The 21359-nt window shown below is 38.6% G+C and overlaps 1 long non-coding RNA gene across 1 annotated transcript in view; it reads left to right on the top strand.

The window, feature by feature from the left end:
- Positions 1-21359, top strand: part of LOC117086792 — a 44830-nt gene that overhangs the window by 6597 nt on the left and 16874 nt on the right. The window lies entirely within an intron of this gene.

The following is a 21359-nucleotide window of genomic DNA, read 5'->3' on the forward strand; positions in this document are numbered from 1 at the left end:
ATGAGTGAGTATGGCTGTGTTCCAATCAAACTTTGTTTACAAAAAGAGGCAAGGGGCTGGATTTTGCCTGTAGGTTATAGACCCCGAGTATAATCATTACCTTTGATATTTTGAGGGTGTGATTTACACCTATAGGTTTACTGAAGATCAGTGTATTAAAAAAAGGAGGAAGATTTCAAACAATTCAATAAAAATTAAGAAAAAGTGTTGGATAAATATTATTTGTGATGAGAACTCAGTGCTAATCAACCACATTTTCTTCTCTCACTGATGACACAGATGGAACAATTTATTTTAAAACTCAAAGATGAAAGCAAGGATTGTTACTCTTTCTTAAAATATAATGGTATTTTATTGCTCAATATGTAAAAAGGAAGAATGGAAAATTTTTACTTTCAGAATTTTTTTTTTTAGTGTTGGTTGCCCAGTGGTAAAGAGGAAGTCCGGCCTCTTTTGTTTGAAGAAGGGCACAAAATGTAAAACGTGTGAAATGGTAACTCTGGAAACACGGCTACTGTGCCTCATGTTATCTTTTCCATATTATTTTAAACAGTGTAAATACTGTGCTATTGCAATAAACTAAGTCAGATCTTTCCTTTGTCCTATCTCTCCAGTCCCTTCTGCAACTGTAGCAATTAATCTGCAACTGTAGAGGTTCTGGACGAACCTTTTTCCTCCTTTCTCTTGCTCTACTTCAGCCCTTTCCTTGCCTTTCTCCTTTGTTGTAGGGCAGCTGGTGTTGGCCTTATATGTTGGTGAATGGTGTTGGAGGCAGTAAACCAGGACAGATCGTGCTCTAAAAACCATGGGCCTGGGAATTGGGCAACCTTGTGTGTACATCTCACTCCTGTATCCACCAGCTGTGGGACTGGGGATACTTCAGGGAACTTCCCTAAACTTGAACTTCCTCATTCATAAACTAAGGATGATGATAATACTTACCGTGCAGGGGCTTTGTGAGGGTGAGTTGAGATTATGAACATAAAGCCCTCCTAGAACTTTCTTTTTTTTTTTTTTTTTTATACTTTAAGTTCTAGGGTACATGTGCATGACGTTTATATCATGTATAACTCCCCAGTGCAATCCCTCCCTCCTCCCCCCTCCCCATGATAGGCCCCAGTGTGTGATGTTCCCCTTCCCGAGTCCAAGTGATCTCATTGTTCAGTTCCCACCTATGAGTGAGAACATGCGGTGTTTGGTTTTCTCTTCTTGTGATAGTTTGCTAAGAATGATGGTTTCCAGCTGCATCCATGTCCCTACAAAGGACGCAAACTCATCCTTTTTGATGGCTGCATAGTATTCCATGGTGTATATATGCCACATTTTCTTAATCCAGTCTGTCACAGATGGACATTTGGGTTGATTCCAAGTCTTTGCTATTGTGAATAGTGCCGCAATAAACATACGTGTGCATGTGTCTTTGTAGTAGAGTAATTTATAATCCTTTGGGTATATACCCAGTAGTGGGATGGCTGGGTCATATGGTACATCTAGTTCTAACTCCTAGAACTTTCTAAATGTGCAGCATAATTTCACTGTGGTGCTGTGACTCCTACTACCGCTCTTGTTTTTATAATTGGGAGTTGTCCTGCCATCAAAGAAGTGTACAATAGGCTTTGAGATCTTGGTGGCATCCTTAGGGGTAATTCTCCTTAATGAGAGGCATCGCCAAGAGCATTTATTTTGGGGAGTCGGGTATCAGAAGTCCCGAAGCCAAGAGCAGAGCAGGTACAGGAACTTAGAATAAGTCTTGAGGTATCCAGTATATTTCAAGGAATTGTATTCTTGCTGTTTCACCTCTAATTTTGTTGTTGTTGTTGTTGGCTTGGTGTGTTTTAGCATATTCTTTTAGGATTGTCCTAGAGACACAGTTTGTTTCTTGTCTGTTTTTAGAGTAAGACCAAAGACGGATAGAGCAAAAAAGACTGCCCCTCTACCCTAAGGCTGTGATTTCCTTATTTTAAAACTGTGCTCCAGGCTGATCTTCTCCAGAAAATTTGTCCTGATTAACTGACTTGGGAGCAACACATGCTCACAAACATTTGTCAGTCTTCAGCTGACTTTGTGTCCAATGATTTTTTTAAAGCACATTTGTTCATCATCACCTGACTAACTTTTCTATCACTTCCAGGCCTCTTATGTTCCCCCTGAAGTTTTATGGCCCCAAAATGTGGCCGAAGTTGTCTTCTTATGTAAGTGCCCGTGAGCCCACAAAGCAAAGCACTTACTAAACTGTTATTTTTGCTTTTTACCTCTCTAATCACCTCCATTAGACTGCAGATACCAAAGGGCTTACCTTAATGTGATATTCCCAGCAACTAGCAGAGCCGTGGGCACATTCCAAGTGCTCAATAGATATTTGTATAGGAAATGACTGTCAGAGGCATTTTCATTCTGCATATTCTAATAATTTATATTAAATAAGTCACTTGGAATATTGCTGAACTATTAGTAGTAACTACTACTACTAAATTGATGGTGAAATTAATGAATCTATCCCAGTATTTGTAGAATATCACTTAAAAATAAAGGGTTCTATCCACACAATTTTGGAATTAGTAAATGAGAAAATACATATACTATTGTGACTCCTTCTCAGATTGGACCCAACTAATTATACATTTTTGTTTAGACAGCATGCAGCATAGAGATGAAGAACAGAAACCAATTTTTTTTTTTTTTTTTTTTAAGCATCAAGAATAAGAATTATTCCAAAGCAAGAATGATCATTCTTCTTCTGTGGAGATTTCATAAAACGTGTATCTTATTCTGTGAGGGAGACATGTTCTTAGTTCTAACAAACCATTGAGAAGCTTATTAAATGAAAGGTGTTCAGGAATCATCAATTGAACATGATGTTTGATATTTTAGCTTGTCTTTATATTTTTCTTAATAAAAAAATCCTTTAGTTCTCTAACAGAAATGTTAGAAAAATGTTACTTTGATGCTTTTAAGGACCCTTTCCTAACCCACAAGGCTAAAGTATATTAATAACAGAGAGGTGTAAGGCAGGAGGGGTGGGGGTGTAATTGAACGTGTCTGGTCTTCCTGGGGTTTTTTCCTTGTGGCTGCTAGTGGTTACAAATGGCAACGTACCCCAGGGGAAGTGAATGCAACAGCATGGGAGTGAGAGCGTTTTTGTGTTCTCTGCCAATTATTAGGTGTGATTGAATATTTTGAAAGAAGCCAGTACATAAAAATGGACATTTGGCTAGTGCCCGATAGAAGTGATTTTTTTTCCGCCTATTTTCTTTTCAAATGTGTTTGATATTCTGACTTCAGACTCTGCCTACCCCTCTTGTTATCAGAGGTAGACATCAGTCTTACAAAGGACACTTGATAGATATGGGGTGGATGACATTGGGTTTACAATGGTTTTTCCTTCTCTAGCTACCATATGTCTGTGTTTTCCCTTGTTCTATAGGGAAGCCTTTGCTTCATCTTTTTTTTTCCAGGACTGTAGTAATCAAAGTCTATACCACAAAGGCTCTTGGATTTAGGTTTTTAGTTGTAAGAATGAGGAATGCCAATATTGTTTCCCAAGAATGACCACTGATAATTTTATGGTATTTTCAGAATAAAAGGCATAACAGAATTTGTAATTGTTGTAATTTTAAGGAAATCTCTTTATACTCCTTTATTGGAAGAAATCTTCTATCGAATTTTGCATTTCACACTATTAACAGAAAACACAATAGTAGTAGGAGCACTATTTGGTGATCATTTATCTTCACTAGGATTTGAGAACTCTTAATTAAAGAATTATGGAAGGCCTGGGAATTTTTTGGCAACACATATAAATATCAAAAGAGTCTTCTAGCAAAATATTAATCATGTAGAGCCAATTCAGATAATGGCCAGCAAACAGAATTTGAACATTGCATCCCTCCTTTTGATCAATTCTCCATGTTGCTAATTGTTAGAAATCAGGGGTAGAGGGCTTGTCTTCGTTCTGGAGTCCTGTTTAGAGTTTTGAGGAATCACTTTAGCATAAAGGATGGCACTGTATTGTCAGGAATTTGTATTTCCAGGATGCTCTTTAGAATCAATGTGCCAATTTTTGCCTTCTCAGTCACGTGTACAGTAGCAAGGTAAACATGGATTATGGTCTATATGTTTGTATAGCTGCTTTTGGGGGGATCAGTTTTTAATTATTAGAAGGATGACATGACGTATCATATACTCAGTACTTAAAGGAGCATTTAGTTTAATTTTCTTTAGATCTATCCATGGGGACAAATCTGTCAGTTTAGCTCATCATTATACGATGCCTGGCCCAGCAAAAATGCCATATATACATCTATTGAATGAATTGGAAGTAAGTGTGAGTAGTGTTAAGATATTTTAAACCAAAATTTTCAATATAAACCGGTAGCTTTCTGATCAAAATGTAAAAATAAAAAATGTCTATCCATGCAATACAGTTTTATTATGATTTTCTCACTTTTATTTGTGTGAAATAAAATTTTCTGAAGAGAAGTATAATTTTAACCATGCTATTGCTTTTTATTATGCTTATTGTTGTAGGATGGTTGCTTATAGAGAAACACTGTTATGGTAGTGATTACTTGAGATTTAACATTTTTCTTCTTTATAAAATCATTCAGTATTTTTTGATTAATTTTTAGAAGTATCCATAAAGAGAGCAGGTGGCACCATTTTTTTCCCTCTGAGTAGAAGACTGACTTAGAAAGGTTATTATGATATAATCATTTGTCTAGCAGGAATTAGAATAAGTATCTTAGAATGGAAGGGACCTTATAAATAATCTAATCCTCCCACTGCCAGTCATTTTGCAGATAAGGAGATTGGGTCATGGAGCGGTTAAGAGATTTGCCCAAGGTCACACAGCTAGTTTTCATCAGAGCTAGAACTATAGCTCACTTTTTTTTCTTGATTCCAATGTTCTGCCCCGCTATATCTTAGGCCTCATTTCTGTAGTTCAGAAGTGGTCTACATTTCTTATATTTTAGAAGTTATTTGAGCTTGTTCATCACCTAAGAAATGTATCACTGAGAGCTTGCATAGGGAAAATACGAGGAAATACTAATGCCATGCCATAGAAAGTAGCCATAGAAATACTAATGCCATGCCATAGAAAGTACATACATATACAGTAACTTTGGGAGGCCGAGACGGGCGGATCACAAGGTCAGGAGATCGAGACCATCCTGGCTAACCCGGTGAAACCCCGTCTCTACTAAAACATACAAAAAACTAGCCAGGCGTGGTGGCGGGCGCCTGTAGTCCCAGCTACTTGGGAGGCTGAGGCAGGAGAATGGCATAAACACGGGAGGCGGAGCTTGCAGTGAGCTGAGATCCGGCCACTGCACTCCAGCCTGGGAGACAGAGCCAGACTCTGTCTCAAAAAAAAAAAAAAGAGAAAGTAAGTATACAGTAGCTTTTTTTTTTAGTGTGATAAAATTCAACATACTGCATCAGAAAGTTCATAGACTGAAAACTCGAATTGTGGATTACCAACCTGGCTCTGCTGCTAACTAGCTGTTTGAGCTTAGCTGGATCATTTATCTCTCTAGACAGTGAGAGAATAGCACTTTGATAGTTGCTTGAGGTTGCCTCTAGTTCTGTTGTTCCGACAGTCTATCATTGCCCAGAAAAAGTGATCTTATATTTTTGAATCTGTGCCCAAAATATCTCTTTATTAAATCATGGTCTGTGAACTAGCATGAATGAACAGAAGTCTGTTTCTGGGTGGACTGAAGACATGACAGTTGAAATTATATCATAAGAAACTCTTGCCCTGCTATTGTTTCCCATATTCAAGGAAAAAGGAGAAAAAGTACTAGATGGTATGCTGTCCAATATAGTAACCACTAGCCTTATATGGCTATAGAGTATTTGAAATGTGGCTAGTACAAATTAAGATGTGCTATAAGAAAATACAGTCTGGATTTTGAAAATGTAAAATGAAAAGAGAATGGTAAAATATGTATTTAATTGATTTTAATGCTTATGACAAGGTAAATGATAATATTTTTGATGTGTTGGGTTAAAATGATAATATTTTGGATGTGTTGGATTAAAATATGTTATTAGAATTAATTTTTCATTTTACTTTTTTTTTATTTTATTTTTATTTTTTATTATACTTTAAGTTCTAGGGTACATGTGCATAACGTGCAGGTTTGTTACATATGTATACTTATGCCATGTTGGTGTGCTGCACCATCAACTCGTCAGACCCATCAATTCATCATTTATATCATGTATAACTCCCCAGTGCAATCCCTCCCTCCTCCCCCCTCCATGATAGGCCCCATGTGTGATGTTCCCCTTCCCGAGTCCAGTGATCTCATTGTTCAGTTCCACCTATGAGTGAGAACATGCGGTGTTTGGTTTTCTGTTCTTGTGATAGTTTGCTAAGAATGATGGTTTCCAGCTGCATCCATGTCCCTACAAAGGACGCAAACTCATCCTTTTTGATGGCTGCATAGTATTCCATGGTGTATATGTGCCACATTTTCTTAATCCAGTCTGTCACAGATGGACATTTGGGTTGATTCCAAGTCTTTGCTATTGTGAATAGTGCCGCAATAAACATACGTGTGCATGTGTCTTTGTAGTAGAGTGAATTTATAATCCTTTGGGTATATACCCAGTAGTGGGATGGCTGGGTCATATGGTACATCTAGTTCTAGATCCTTGAGGAATCGCCATACTGTTTTCCATAATGGTTGAACTAGTTTACAATCCCACCAACAGTGTAAAAGTGTTCCTATTTCTCCACATCCTCTCCAACACCTGTTGTTTCCTGACTTCTTAATGATTGCCATTCTAACTGGTGTGAGATGGTATCTCATTGTGGTTTTGATTTGCATTTCTCTGATGGCGAGTGATGATGAGCATTTTTTCATGTGTCTGTTGGCTGTATGGATGTCTTCTTTTGAGAAATGTCTGTTCATATCCTTTGCCACTTTTTGATGGGGTTGTTTGTTTTTTTCTTGTATATTTGTTTGAGTTCTTTGTAGATTCTGGATATTAGCCCTTTGTCAGATGAGTAGGTTGCAAAAATTTTCTCCCATTCTGTAGGTTGCCTGTTCACGTCTGATGGTAGTTTTTTTGCTGTGCAGAAGCTCTTTAGTTTAATGAGATCCCATTTGTCAATTTTGGCTTTTGCTGCCGTTGCTTTTGGTGTTTTAGACATGAAGTCCTTGCCCATGCCTATGTCCTGAATGGTACTACCTAGATTTTCTTCTAGGATTTTTATGGTATTAGGTCTAACATTTAAGTCTCTAATCCATCTTGAATTAATTTTCGTATAAGGGGTAAGGAAAGGATCCAGTTTCAGCTTTCTACTTATGGCTAGCCAATTTTCCCAGCACCATTTATTAAATAGGGAATCCTTTCCCCATTTCTTGTTTCTCTCAGGTTTGTCAAAGATCAGATGGCTGTAGATGTGTGGTATTTTTCTGAGGACTCTGTTCTGTTCCATTGGTCTATATCTCTGTTGTGGTACCAGTACCATGCTGTTTTGGTTACTGTAGCCTTGTAGTATAGTTTGAAGTCAGGTAGCGTGACGCCTCCAGCTTTGTCCTTTTGACTTAGGATTGTCTTGGCAATGCGGGCTCTTTTTTGGTTCCATATGAACTTTAAAGCAGTTTTTTCCAATTCTGTGAAGAAAGTCATTGGTAGCTTGATGGGGATGGCATTGAATCTATAAATAACCTTGGGCAGTATGGCCATTTTCACGATATTGATTCTCTATCCATGAGCATGGTATGTTCTTCCATTTGTTTGTGTCCTCTTTGATTTCACTGAGCAGTGGTTTGTAGTTCTCCTTGAAGAGGTCCTTTACATCCCTTGTAAGCTGGATTCCTAGGTATTTTATTCTCTTTGAAGCAATTGTGAATGGAAGTTCATTCCTGATTGGCTCTCTGCTTGTCTGTTACTGGTGTATAAGAATGCTTGTGATTTTTGCACATTAATTTTGTATCCTGAGACTTTGCTGAAGTTGCTTATCAGCTTAAGGAGATTTTGGGCTGAGACGATGGGGTTTTCTAAATATACAATCATGTCATCTGCAAACAGGGACAATTTGACTTCTTCTTTTCCTAACTGGATACCCTTGATTTCTTTCTCTTGCCTGATTGCCCTAGCCAGAACTTCCAACACTATGTTGAATAGGAGTGGTGAGAGAGGGCATCCCTGTCTTGTGCCAGTTTTCAAAGGGAATTTTTCCAGTTTTTGCCCATTCAGTATGATATTAGCTGTGGGTTTGTCATAAATAGCTCTTATTATTTTGAGGTACGTTCCATCAATACCAATTTATTGAGCGTTTTTAGCATAAAGGGCTGTTGAATTTTGTCAAAAGCCTTTTCTGCATCTATTGAGATAATCATGTGGTTCTTGTCTTTGGTTCTGTTTATATGCTGGATTACGTTTATTGATTTGCGAATGTTGAACCAGCCTTGCATCCCAGGGATGAAGCCCACTTGATCATGGTGGATAAGCTTTTTGATGTGCTGCTGAATCCGGTTTGCCAGTATTTTATTGAGAATTTTGCATCGATGTTCATCAGGGATATTGGTCTAAAATTCTCTTTTTTGTTGTGTCTCTGCCAGGCTTTGGTATCAGGATGATGTTGGCCTCATAAAAAGAGTTAGGGAGGATTCCCTCTTTTTCTATTGATTGGAATAGTTTCAGAAGGAATGGTACCAGCTCCTCCTTGTACCTCTGGTAGAATTCAGCTGTGAATCCATCTGGTCCTGGACTTTTTTTGGTGGGTAGGCTATTAATTGTTGCCTCAATTTCAGAGCCTGCTATTGGTCTATTCAGGGATTCAACTTCTTCCTGGTTTAGTCTTGGGAGAGTGTAAGTGTCCAGGAAATTATCCATTTCTTCTAGATTTTCTAGTTGATTTGCATAGAGGCATTTATAGTATTCTCTGATGGTTGTTTGTATTTCTGTGGGGTCAGTGGTGATATCCCCTTTATCATTTTTATTGCGTCTATTTGATTCCTCTCTCTTTTCTTCTTATTAGTCTTGCTAGCGGTCTGTCAATTTTGTTGATCTTTTCAAAAAACCAACTCCTGGATTCATTGATTTTTTGGAGGGTTTTTGTGTCTCTATCTCCTTCAGTTCTGCTCTGATCTTAGTTATTTCTTGCCTTCTGCTAGCTTTTGAATGTGTTTGCTCTTGCCTCTCTAGTTCTTTTAATTGTGATGTTAAAGTGTCAATTTTAGATCTTTCCTGCTTTCTCTTGTGGGCATTTAGTGCTATAAATTTCCCTCTACACACTGCTTTAAATGTGTCCCAGAGATTCTGGTATGTTGTATCTTTGTTCTCATTGGTTTCAAAGAACATCTTTATTTCTGCTTTCATTTCGTTATGTACCCAGTAGTCATTCAGGAGCAGGTTGTTCAGTTTCCATGTAGTTGAGTGGTTTTGATTGAGTTTCTTAGTCCTGAGTTCTAGTTTGATTGCACTGTGGTCTGAGAGACAGTTTGTTATAATTTCTGTTCTTTTACATTTGCTGAGGAGTGCTTTACTTCCAATTTGTGGTCAATTTTGGAATAAGTGCGATGTGGTGCTGAGAAGAATGTATATTCTGTTGATTTGGGGTGGAGAGTTCTATAGATGTCTATTAGGTCCGCTTGGTGCAGGATGAGTTCAATTCCTGGATATCCTTGTTAACTTTCTGTCTTGTTGATCTGTCTAATGTTGACAGTGGAGTGTTGAAGTCTCCCATTATTATTGTATGGGAGTCTAAGTCTCTTTGTAGGTCTCTAAGGGACTTTTATGAATCTGGGTGCTCCTGTATTGGGTGCATATATATTTAGGAGAGTTAGCTCTTCCTGTTGAATTGATCCCTTTACCATTATGTAATGGCCTTCTTTGTCTCTTTTGATCTTTGATGGTTTAAAGTCTGTTTTATCAGAGACTAGGATTGCAACCCCTGCTTTTTTGTTCTCCATTTGCTTGGTAGATCTTCCTCCATCCCTTTATTTTGAGCCTATGTATGTCTCTGCATGTGAGATGGGTCTCCTGAATACAGCAGACTGATGGGTCTTGACTCTTTATCCAGTTTGCCAGTCTGTGTCTTTTAATTGGAGCATTTAGTCCATTGACATTTAAGGTTAATATTGTTATGTGTGAACTTGATCCTGTCATTATGATATTAACTGGTTATTTTGCTCGTTAGTTGATGCAGTTTCTTCCTAGCCTCGATGGTCTTTACATTTTGGCATGTTTTTGCAATGGCTGGTACCGGTTGTTCCTTTCCATGTTTAGGGCTTCCTTCAGGGTCTCTTGTAAGGCAGGCCTGGTGGTGACAAAATCTCTAAGCATTTGCTTATCTGTAAAGGATTTTATTTCTCCTTCACTGATGAAACTTAGTTTGGCTGGATATGAAATTCTGGGTTGAAAATTCTTTTCTTTAAGAACGTTGAATATTGGCCCCCACTCTCTTCTGGCTTGTAGAGTTTCTGCCGAGAGATCTGCTGTTAGTCTGATGGGCTTCCCTTTGTGGGTAACCCGACCTTTCTCTCTGGCTGCCCTTAAGATTTTTTCCTTCATTTCAACTTTGGTGAATCTGGCAATTATGTGTCTTGGAGTTGCTCTTCTGGAGGAGTATCTTTGTGGCGTTCTCTGTATTTCCTGAATTTGAATGTTGGCCTGCCCTACTAGGTTGGGGAAGTTCTCCTGGATGATATCCTGAAGAGTGTTTTCAACTTGGTTCCATTTTCCCCCTCACTTTCAGGCACCCCAATCAGACGTAGATTTGGTCTTTTTACATAATCCCATACTTCTTGCAGGCTTTGTTCATTTCTTTTCTTCTTTTTTCTTTTGGTTTCTCTTCTCGCTTCATTTCATTCATTTGATCCTCAATCGCTGATACTCTTTCTTCCAGTTGATCGAGTGGGTTACTGAAGCTTGTGCATTTGTCACGTATTTCTCGTGTCATGGTTTTCATCTCTGTCATTTCGTTTATGATCTTCTCTGCATTAATTAGTCTAGCTGTCAATTCTTCCACTTTTTTTTCAAGATTTTTAGTTTCTTTGCGCTGGGTACGTAATTCCTCCTTTAGCTCTGAGAAGTTTGATGGACTGAAGCCTTCTTCTCTCATCTCGTCAAAGTCATTCTCTGACCAGCTTTGATCCGTTGCTGGCGATGGGCTGCGCTCCTTGCAGGGGGAGATGCGCTCTTATTTTTGAATTTCCAGCTTTTCTGCCCTGCTTCTTCCCCATCTTTGTGGTTTTATCTGTCTCTGGTCTTTGATGATGGTGACGTACTGATGGGGTTTTGGTATAGGTGTCCTCCTGTTTGATAGTTTTCCGTCTGACAGTCAGAAGGACTGTCTGTTGGTCTGTTGGAGATTGATTTGAGGTCCACTCCAGACCCTTTTTGCCTGGGTATCAGCAGCAGAGGTTGCCGAAGATAGAATATTGCTGAACAGCGAGTGTACCTGTCTGATTCTTCTTTGGAAGTTTCCTCTCAGGGGTGACTCCACCCTGTGAGGTGTGGGGTGTCAGACTGCCCCTAGTGGGGGATGTCTCCCAGCTAGGCTACTTAGGGGTCAGGGACCCACCTGAGCAGGCAGTCTGTCCGTTCCGGATCTCAACCTCCGCGTTGGGAGATCCACGGCTCCCCAAAGCTGTCAGACAGAGTCGTTCGCGTCTGCACCGGCCCCCGCTGCTTCCCTATTGGACTCAGCTGTGGGCTCCCCCCAGAGGTGGAGTCTACAGAGACAGGCAGGCTTCCTTGAGCTGCTGTGAGCTCCACCCAGTTCGAGCTTCCCAGTGGCTTTGTTTACCTACTTAAGCCTCAGCAATGGCGGGCGCCCCCCCAGCCTCGCTGCTGCCTTGCGACAGATCGTGGCAGACTGCTGAGTTAGCAGTGAGGGAGGCTCCGTGGGCGTGGGACCCTCCCGGCCAGGTGTGGGATATATTCTCCTGGTGTGCCTGTTTCCTTAAAGCGCAGTATTGGGGTGGGAGTTACCCGATTTTCCAGGTGTTGTGTGTCTCAGCCCTGGCTAGGAAAACGGATTTCCTTCCCCCTTGCGCTTCCAGGTGAGGCGATGCCTCGCCCTGCTTCAGCTCTCGCTGGTCAGGCTGCAGCAGCTGACCAGCACCGATTGTCCGGCACTCCCTAGTGAGATGACCCCAGTACCTCAGTTGAAAATGCAGAAATCACCGGTCTTCTGTGTCGCTCGCGCTGGGAGTTGGAGACTGGAGCTGTTCCTATTCGGCCATCTTGCTCCGCCCCATCATTTTACTTTTTAACAAAGTCGCTCCTGGACAATTTAAAATTAAATATGTAGCTCACATGATATTTCTTTTTTTTTTTTTTTTTATTATACTTTAAGTTCTAGGGTACATGTGCATGACTTTTATATCATGTATAACTCCCCAATGCAATCCCTCCCTCCTACCCCCTCCCCATGATAGGCCCCAGTGTGTGATGTTCCCCTTCCCGAGTCCAAGTGATCTCATTGTTCAGTTCCCACCTATGAGTGAGAACATGCGGTGTTTGGTTTTCTCTTCTTGTGATAGTTTGCTAAGAATGATGGTTTCCAGCTGCATCCATGTCCCTACAAAGGATGCAAACTCATCCTTTTTTATGGCTGCATAGTATTCCATGGTGTATATCACATGATATTTCTAGTGGACAGCTTACATCTGTACTACAGCTTGACTCCTTTTTAATTTGGAGAATAACTCTTTGTGACTTAGAAGCCTTGTGAATACCATGGTGTGTTGAGAACACTGAGAATGTGTTGGAGAATACAGGAATGACAGATGACTATGAAATCATTGAGAGGGGTAAGATTCTCATGGTTGAGGTAGGGGTTTCCTTTTGGAAGCTGCTAGCTATGCTCCCACATTTATATTTTAATGTTAATGAGCTTACTTGGAATGCTTACAAGTAACCCAGAGATGGGTACAGTCAGCTACCAATTCACAATCAATCAACTGATTGAAATCAATTTCCAAGGTCCCTCTAATCTCTACAGTGCCAAATGTCTTGCCTTTTAAAGGAGTTTTCCTTTTCTGATGCAGTTCACTGGCTTAAAGTAGATTTGGTCTGAAGTTCTTACAATGCCAAAAGACACAATTACCCACAGGATTCATGATGATAGGAAAATTACAGAATTTCAGGTAGAATAGATGGAATAGACACCCTAAAGGATCCTAAAGGAGTTATTATAACTTTGACAGTAATACAAAACATTTGAGCAATAACGATTGTAAACCTGTGGGATAACCACCACCATCATAACAAGCTATAGGGCTCTTTGAAAATAGCATTGAATTTAAGTCTTGAAAGAATGAATAGAGCACTGAACTGATTATGTTGTTTAGTGTGTGTCAATATTGCCTTAAACTAAGAAAGTGTAACTGTTTATTGAACATAGTAATATTTAGACTTATATATCTTAGCGGTTTTCTCTATATGGCTGAAAGCTCTATGCAGCCTTAGAGTTGAAAGGGGCATTTTTAGTGATGGAAAAGTAGAGATTCAAACATAGGAAGTGATTCAGTGGTGCCATACCTGGGACCCACATCTGTTTATTTCAAGTCAAATACTGTTTCCATGTTGCTGTGGGAATACACTTCTGTAAATTTACCATTTTTTAACATTAACTTTTAAAAGCACTAAATTCCAAGATTACAAGATCACATCACTAAAGCACAAGTTTTCCAGCTTTATAAATTTTCTTGATGACTTGTTTCTTAAATTACAGAATAAAATGCAGCAAGACCTATTCAGAACCCCCAACCCTCTATGAAAGCTACTTATTTATAAACAAATTAAGTAGGAAAATAAAAAACATTTTAAAATATTGAGAAACAAATACTCTTTGAAAACACTAAAGGAACTATCTTGTTTGCTGGCTAGAAGAAAAGAACACTTTTGTTGACCAACTAATAGTGACTCTTGAGGTCAGGACCTCCTGAAACTAAAACAAGTATCAAAAGAAAAGGAAAGAAGGATTTGCTTTACATAATGGCTAAGTAGGCTCCTAGGGACTGATACCTCTGCAAGAAAACAACTATGAATTCTGGATATAATACAAAAAGCAGCCACTGACAACACTGTAGAAGAAACACAAGTAGGCAGAGTCTATTAGAGGAGTATCTTCTTGGAGGACAGGAATCAGAATTATTGCTTTTTCTGGACTTTTCCTCTTTAGACATGGCATGCAGGATAAGAGAGTGCTGCCAAAGAAATCTACAGTCCTTCAAGACAGGAAAACTGAATCTGGGGAGACCTCAGCCACAAGAGAGGAAAAGAGTTACACATGGGATTCCCATATTCATTCTGTCTCCAACATAGGTAGCTTACCCATGATTCATATATACATGGAACAGATTCAAAGTTTCCAGTTAAAGATAAAATCTCTGAATTGGGACCAGAGTTGTCATCCAGAAATCAGAATTTACAGTTATGAGGTGAAACAAGATAATTTTGTAGTAAATTAAAGGGAACAATACTCATAGGAGGAAAACTAACATAATCCAGAGTCTCTACATCTTGATATTAATAATGTCTAGGATCCAATCCAAAATTACGTGACACACAAATCGTTAGGACAATGGTGTATATTCTCATGAGGAAAGAACATTAACTGATATCAACACCAAGATGGCTCAGGCATTGGAAGTAATGGACAAGATTTAAGACAGCTATCATGACCATACTCTGTGCAGTAAATACACCGTGCTTATAGTGAATTAAGAGATAGAAATCTCTGCCAAAAAAAGAAAAGATAAAGAACCAATGGGCCAGGCACTGTGGCTCATCCCTGTAATCCCAGCACTTTGGGAGGCTGAGGTGGGTGGATCACGAGGTCGGGACATCGAAACCATTCTGGCCAACATGGTGAAACCCCGCTTCTACTAAAATACAAAAACTTAGTTGGGCATAGTGATGCATGCCTGTAGTCCCAGCTACTTGGGAGGCTGAGGCAGGAGAATCGCTTGAACCTGGGAGGTGAAGATTGCAGTGAGCCAAGATTGCACCATCGCACTCCAGCCTGGCAACAGAGTGAGACTCTGTAAAAAACAAACAAGAAAACTAATGACAATTCTAGACCTAAAAAATGCAATATATGAAAAAGATTTAACTTGATGGACTAACAGCCAAATGGAGTTGACAAAAGCAAGAGTAAGTGAACTTTAATCAATAGTAATTATTTGATATAGAGAACAGAGAGAAAAAACAGGTTGAAATAAAAATGAACCGCGCTGCAGAGATCTGTTTCAGCAGGGGTCCCTAACCCCTGGGAAATGGTTCAGTACCTGTCTGTGGCCTATTAGGAACTGGGTCACACAGCAGGAGGTGAGCAGCAGATGAGCGAGCATTACCACCTGAACTCCACCTCCTGTCAGCTCAGTGGTGGCATTAGATTCTCATAGGAGCATGAACTGTATTGTGAACTGTACATGTGAAGGATCTGGTTTGCATACTCCTTATGAGAATCTAATGCCTGATGATCTGAGGTGGAAAAGTTTCATCCTGAAACCATCCCCCACAACTCTCCTGTTCTGTGGGAAAATTGTCTTTCATGAAACCAGTTCCTTGTGCCAAAAAGTTGGGGACTGCTGTGTTAGAGAATATTAAGTGGTTAAATTTATTACATGTACTTGGAGTCTCAGAAATAGAAGAGTGAAATGATGAAACAAAAAATAAAGAAGTAATAGCCAATATTTTCCCAAATTTGATAAAAAACATAAATTTACGGGTTCAAGTTGACACCAGTTACCAAGCAGAATAAACAGAAAGGCACACGAAAAACCATAGTTAAAGCAGTAAAAGTCAAAGCAAAAATCTTATAAACATTGAAAGAATAATAATGTGATTAGCACCTGGCTTTTCCTCAGAGACACTGAAGACAGAAAAGTATGGAACATTTTTATAATGCTGGAAAAAACCCTGTCAACCAAAGAGTCTATATCCAGCAACAATATCCTTAAGAATAAGTATTTTGTAGACTATCACTGTACAATACGATTGGACAATAATGGAAATATCTGTGTCTGTGGCTATCTAGTAGAGTAGCCACCAGCCACATCTAGCTATTGAATGCTTGAAATGTGGCTAGTGGTTTTGAGAAACTAAGTTTTTATTTAACATAGTTCAATTTAAATAGCCACATGTGGCTAGTGGCTACCATATTAGAACAACTCTAGAATACATAAACTTGAAACACGAAGATAATAATTCAATGATTCTTAGCAGCCAAAGAACATAAAGGTATTGCCGTTAAGACTGTCACAATTAAAAACTAATATTTAACATGGTAAGTTTCATAGGAATAAATGATTTATCCATAATCATTATTCAGCTATTCTCATTACTGGAATGGTACTAGGTAAATTAGTATTGACTAAAGTCAGTGTTATAAAATTAAGAAAGCTTTGGATAAGAATATTTAAGAAATAATTTTGATTGAACAGCTAATATAAATAGTTCAAAAGAATATTTATCATTAAATCTTTATATAAATTTTTATTTAAATATATATGTTTAAGTAACACAAAGAAATATATTTAAGCAATGTGATGTCTCTCAAGTAGAAAGGGGAAGGCTTCCTTTGCTCTATCTCTGCTCCCTACTCCAGAGGTGATCACTGTGAACAGTTTAGTGTGTATCTTTCCAGACTCTTTTCTATGCACATCTGTATACATGCACATCTGTATACATGCACATCTATGTGCTCCTACTTACATGGGAGCTTTAATTTTTTTTTATTTCCATAGGTTATTGGGGGACAGGTGGTGTTTGGTTACATGAGTAAGTTCTTTAGTGGTGATTTGTGAGATTTTGGTGCACCCACCACCCAAGCAGTATACACTGCACACAATTTGCAGTCTTTTTTCCCTCACCCACTTCCCACCCTTTCCCCCTGAGTCCCCAGAGTCTATTGTGTCATTCTTATGTCTTTGCATCCTCATAGCTTAGCTCCCACTTATGAGTGAGAACATAACGATGTTTGGTTTTTCATTCCTGAGTTACTTCACTTAGAATAATAGTCTCCAATCTCATCCAGGTTGCTACAAATACCATTAATTCATTCCTTTTTGTGGCTGAATAGTATCCCATCATATACACACACACACACACACACACACACAGTCATATATATTGTCACATATATACACATCATATACATATATATACACACACACACACAAACACATATGTGTATATATATGCCGCAGTTTCTTTATCCACTCGTTGATCGGTTGGCATTTGGGTTGGTTCCACATTTTCACAATTGTGAATTTTGCTGGTATAAACATGCAAGTATCTTTTTTGTATAATGACTTATTTTCCTCTGGGTAGATACCCAGTAGTGGGATTGCTGGATCAAATGGTAGTTCTACTTTTAGTTCTTTAAGGAATCTCCACACTGTTTTGCATAGTAGTTGTACTAGTTTACACTCCCATCAGCAGTGTAGAAGTGTTCCCTGTTCACCACATCCACAGCCACATCTATTGTTTTTTGATTTTTTGATTATGGCCATTCTTGAAGGCGTAAGGTGCTATTGCCTTGTGGTTTTGATTTGCAGTTCCCTGATCATTAATGATGTTGATGATTTTTTCATATGCTTGTTGACCATTTGTATATCTTCTTTGGATAATTGTCTATTCATGTCCTTAGCCCACTTGATTTTTTCTTGCTAATTGTTTGAGTTCATTGTAGATTCTGGATATTAGAACTTTGTCAGATGTATAGATTAGAAAACATTTTTAATTGACACATTATTATTGTATATATTTGTGGGGTACTGTGTGACATTTCAATACATGTATATAATGTGTAATGATCAAATCAGAGTAATTAGCATATCTATCACCTCAAACCTTTATTGTTTCTTTATGTTAGTAACATTCCAAATCTTTTAGCTGTTTGTAAAAATACAATAAATTATTGTTTACTGTAGTTACCAAAAGCTCTTTAGAACACGAGGACTTATTCTATCTAGCTGCAATTTTATGGACATTAACCAACCTCTTCCTTCTCCTCTCTAACTCTTCCCAGCTTCTAGTAAACACTGTTCTACTGTCTACGTCTATGAGATCAACTTTTTTAACTTCAACATATGAACAAGAACATGCAGTATTTATCTTTCTCTGCCTTATTTCACATAACACAGTGTCCCAGGCTCATCCACGTTGCCATGAATGACAAGATTTCACTTGTCTTTTATAGCTAAATATTGTGTATAAATTCCATATATGCTTTATCCATTCTTCTTTTGATGGACACTTAGTTTGATCTCATATCTTGGCTATTGTGAATAGTGCTGCAATAAATACGAGAGTGGTGATATCTCTTCAACATACTGATTTCTTTTCCTTTGGATATATACACAGTAGTGAGATTCCGGAATCATACGGTAATTCTATTTTTAGCTTTTTGAGGAAAATCCCCATAATGTTTTCCTTAATAGCTGTACTAATTTATATTCTCTCCAACAGAGCATAAGAGTTTCCTTTTTCCCACATTCTCGCCAACCTTTGTTATCTTTTGTCTTTTTTTTTTTTTTTTTGACATGGAGTCTCGCTCTGTCGCCCAGGCTGGAGTGCAGTGGCGGGATCTCGGCTCACCGCAAGCTCCGCTTCCCAGGTTCACGCCATTCTCCCGCCTCAGCCTCCAGAGTAGCTGGGACTACAGGCGCCCGCCACCATGCCCGGCTAATTTCTTTTTTTTTTGTATTTTTAGCAGAGATGGGGTTTCACTGTGTTAGCCAGGATGGTCTCGATCTCCTGACTTCATGATCTGCCTGCCTCGGCCTCCCAAGGTGCTGGGATTACAGGCTTGAGCGACCGCGCCCAGCCTATTTTTTGTCTTTTTAATAATAACCCTTTTAACTGAGGTGAGATGTCTCATTGTGGTTTTGATTTGCATTTTCCTGATGTTATTTTTTAAAAATATACTTGTGGCCATTTGCATGTCTTCTCTGGAGAAAGGTCTGTTCAGATCCTCTGCCCACTTTTAAATTGGATTATTTGGTTTTTTAGCTGTTGAGTTGTTTCAGTACCTTGCATGTTCTGGATATTAACCTCTTGTCAGATGTATAGTTTGCAAATATTTTCTCCCATTCTGTAGGTTGTCTCTTTATTCTATTATTTGTTTCCTTTGCTGTGCAGAAGTGCCTATTTTTGCTTTTGTTGTCTTTGCTTTTGAGGCCTTAGCTGTAAAGTATTTGCTCAGACCAATGTCCTGAAGCATTTCCCCTGTTTTCTTCTAACAGTTTCATAGTTTTAGGTCTTACTTATATTGAAGTCTTTAATCCATTTTGTGTTGATTTTTGTATATAGGGAGAGAGAGGGGTCTAATTTTATTTTGTTTACGGATATCCAGTTTTCCTAGAACCATTTATTGAAGAGGGTGTTCTTTCCTCAATTTATATTCTTGGTCCCTTTATTGAAAATCAGTTGTTTGTAAATACATGGATTTCTGGTCCCCTTTTTCTGTTCCACTGTTCTATGTGTCTGTTTTTTTGTAAATACATGCTGTTTTGGTTACTAAAGTTTTGTAGTATAAGTCAGGTAGTATGAGGCCTCCAGTTTTGTTCTTTTTGCTCAAGATTGCTTTGGCTATTTGGGGTCTTTTGTGGTTCCATATGAATTTTAGGGTTGTTTTTTCTATTTCTGTGAAGAGTGTCATTGGTATTATAATAGGGATTGCATTGAATCTATAGGTCATTTTAGGTAGTATAATCAATTTCATAATATTCTTCCAATCCATGAATCTGAGATATCTTTCCATTTATTTGTGATAAATTTCCTTCATCAACATTTTATGGTTCTCATTGTAGAGGTCTCTCATATTGTTGGTTATATTTATTCCTAGATATTTTATTTTAAAATTTTTTATAGCTATTGTAACTGGAATTGCTGTATTGATTTATTTCAGCTGGTTAGTTGTTGATGTATAGGAACACTATTGATTCTTTTGTATGTTGATTTTGTATCCTGCAACTTCAGCAAATTCACTTATCAGTTCTAAAAATTCCAGTAGAGTCTTTAGGTTTTTCTCTATATAAAATTAGAGAAACTGTAAACAGGGACAGTTTGACTTCCTCTTTTCCAATTTGGATGCATTTTATTTTTTTCTCTTGCCTAACTGCTTTGGCTAGAAATTCTGGTACTACACTGAATAAAAGTGGCAAAAGTGGGTTTTGTTTCAGTTCTTAGAAAGCTTTCAGCATTTTCCTGATTAGTATGAGGTTAGCTGTGACTTTGTTATATATTGTTTTTATGTTTAGGTTTGTTCCTTCTTTAATTTGTTGATGGCTTTGATCATGAAGGAATGTTGAAATGTATCCATGGTTTTTCTGCATCTATTGAAATGATTATATGGTTTTTGTTCTTCACTCTATTGATGTGATGTTTTATGTTTATTTGGTTTGTGATATAATTTGGCTCTGTGTCCCCACCTAAATTTCATCTGGAATTGTAATACCTAGGTGTCAAGGCAGGGACCTGGTGGGAGGATCATGGATCATGATCCACGATTGGATCATGAAGGCAGTTTTGCCTATGCCATTCTCATGATAGTGAGGGAGTTTTCTCAGGAGATCTCATGCTTCAAAGGTGTTTGGCAGTTCTCCCCGCTTTCTCTCTCTCTCTTCTGCTGTCACGTAAGATGTGCCTTGCTTTCCTTTAACCTTCCGCTGTGATTGTAAGTTTCCTGAGGCCTTCCCAGCCACACAGAACTGAGTCAATTAAGCTTTTTTCTTCATAAATTACCCAGTTTCAGGCAATATCTTTATAGCAGTGTGAGAATAGACTAATACAGAGAATTGGTACTGTGATGGTGGGGTACTGCTATAAAGATAACCTGAAAATGTGGAGGCGACTTTGGAACTGTGCAACAGGCAGAGGTTGGAACAGTTTGGGGGGCTCAGAAGAAGACAGGAAGATGTGGGAAAGTCTGGAACTTCCTAGAGACTTGTTGAATAATTTTGACCAAAATGCTGATAGTGATATGGACAATGAAGTCCAGGATGAGGTAGTCTCAGATGAAGATGAAAAACTTGTTGGGAACTGGAGTAAAAGCAACTATTGCTATGCATTAGCAAAGAGACTGGCAGCATTTTGCCCTGCCCTAGATATTTGTGGAACTTTTAACTTGAGAGAGATGGTCTGAAATTGGAACTTATGTTTGAAAGAGAAGGAGAGCATGAAAGTTTGGAAAATTTGCAGCCTAACCATGTAGTAGAAAAAAAAAACCAATCTCCTGGGAAGAAATTCAAGCTGACTGCAGAAATTTGCATATAAAATGAGGAGTCGAATGTTAATCATCAAGACAATGGGGAATATGTCTCCAGGGCATGTCCGAGGTCTTCACAGCAGCCTCTCCCATCACAGGCCCAGAGGCC

This window comes from Trachypithecus francoisi, unplaced genomic scaffold (genome assembly GCF_009764315.1).
Source record: "Trachypithecus francoisi isolate TF-2019V2 unplaced genomic scaffold, Tfra_2.0 Lachesis_group10, whole genome shotgun sequence".
NCBI lineage: Eukaryota > Metazoa > Chordata > Mammalia > Primates > Cercopithecidae > Trachypithecus > Trachypithecus francoisi.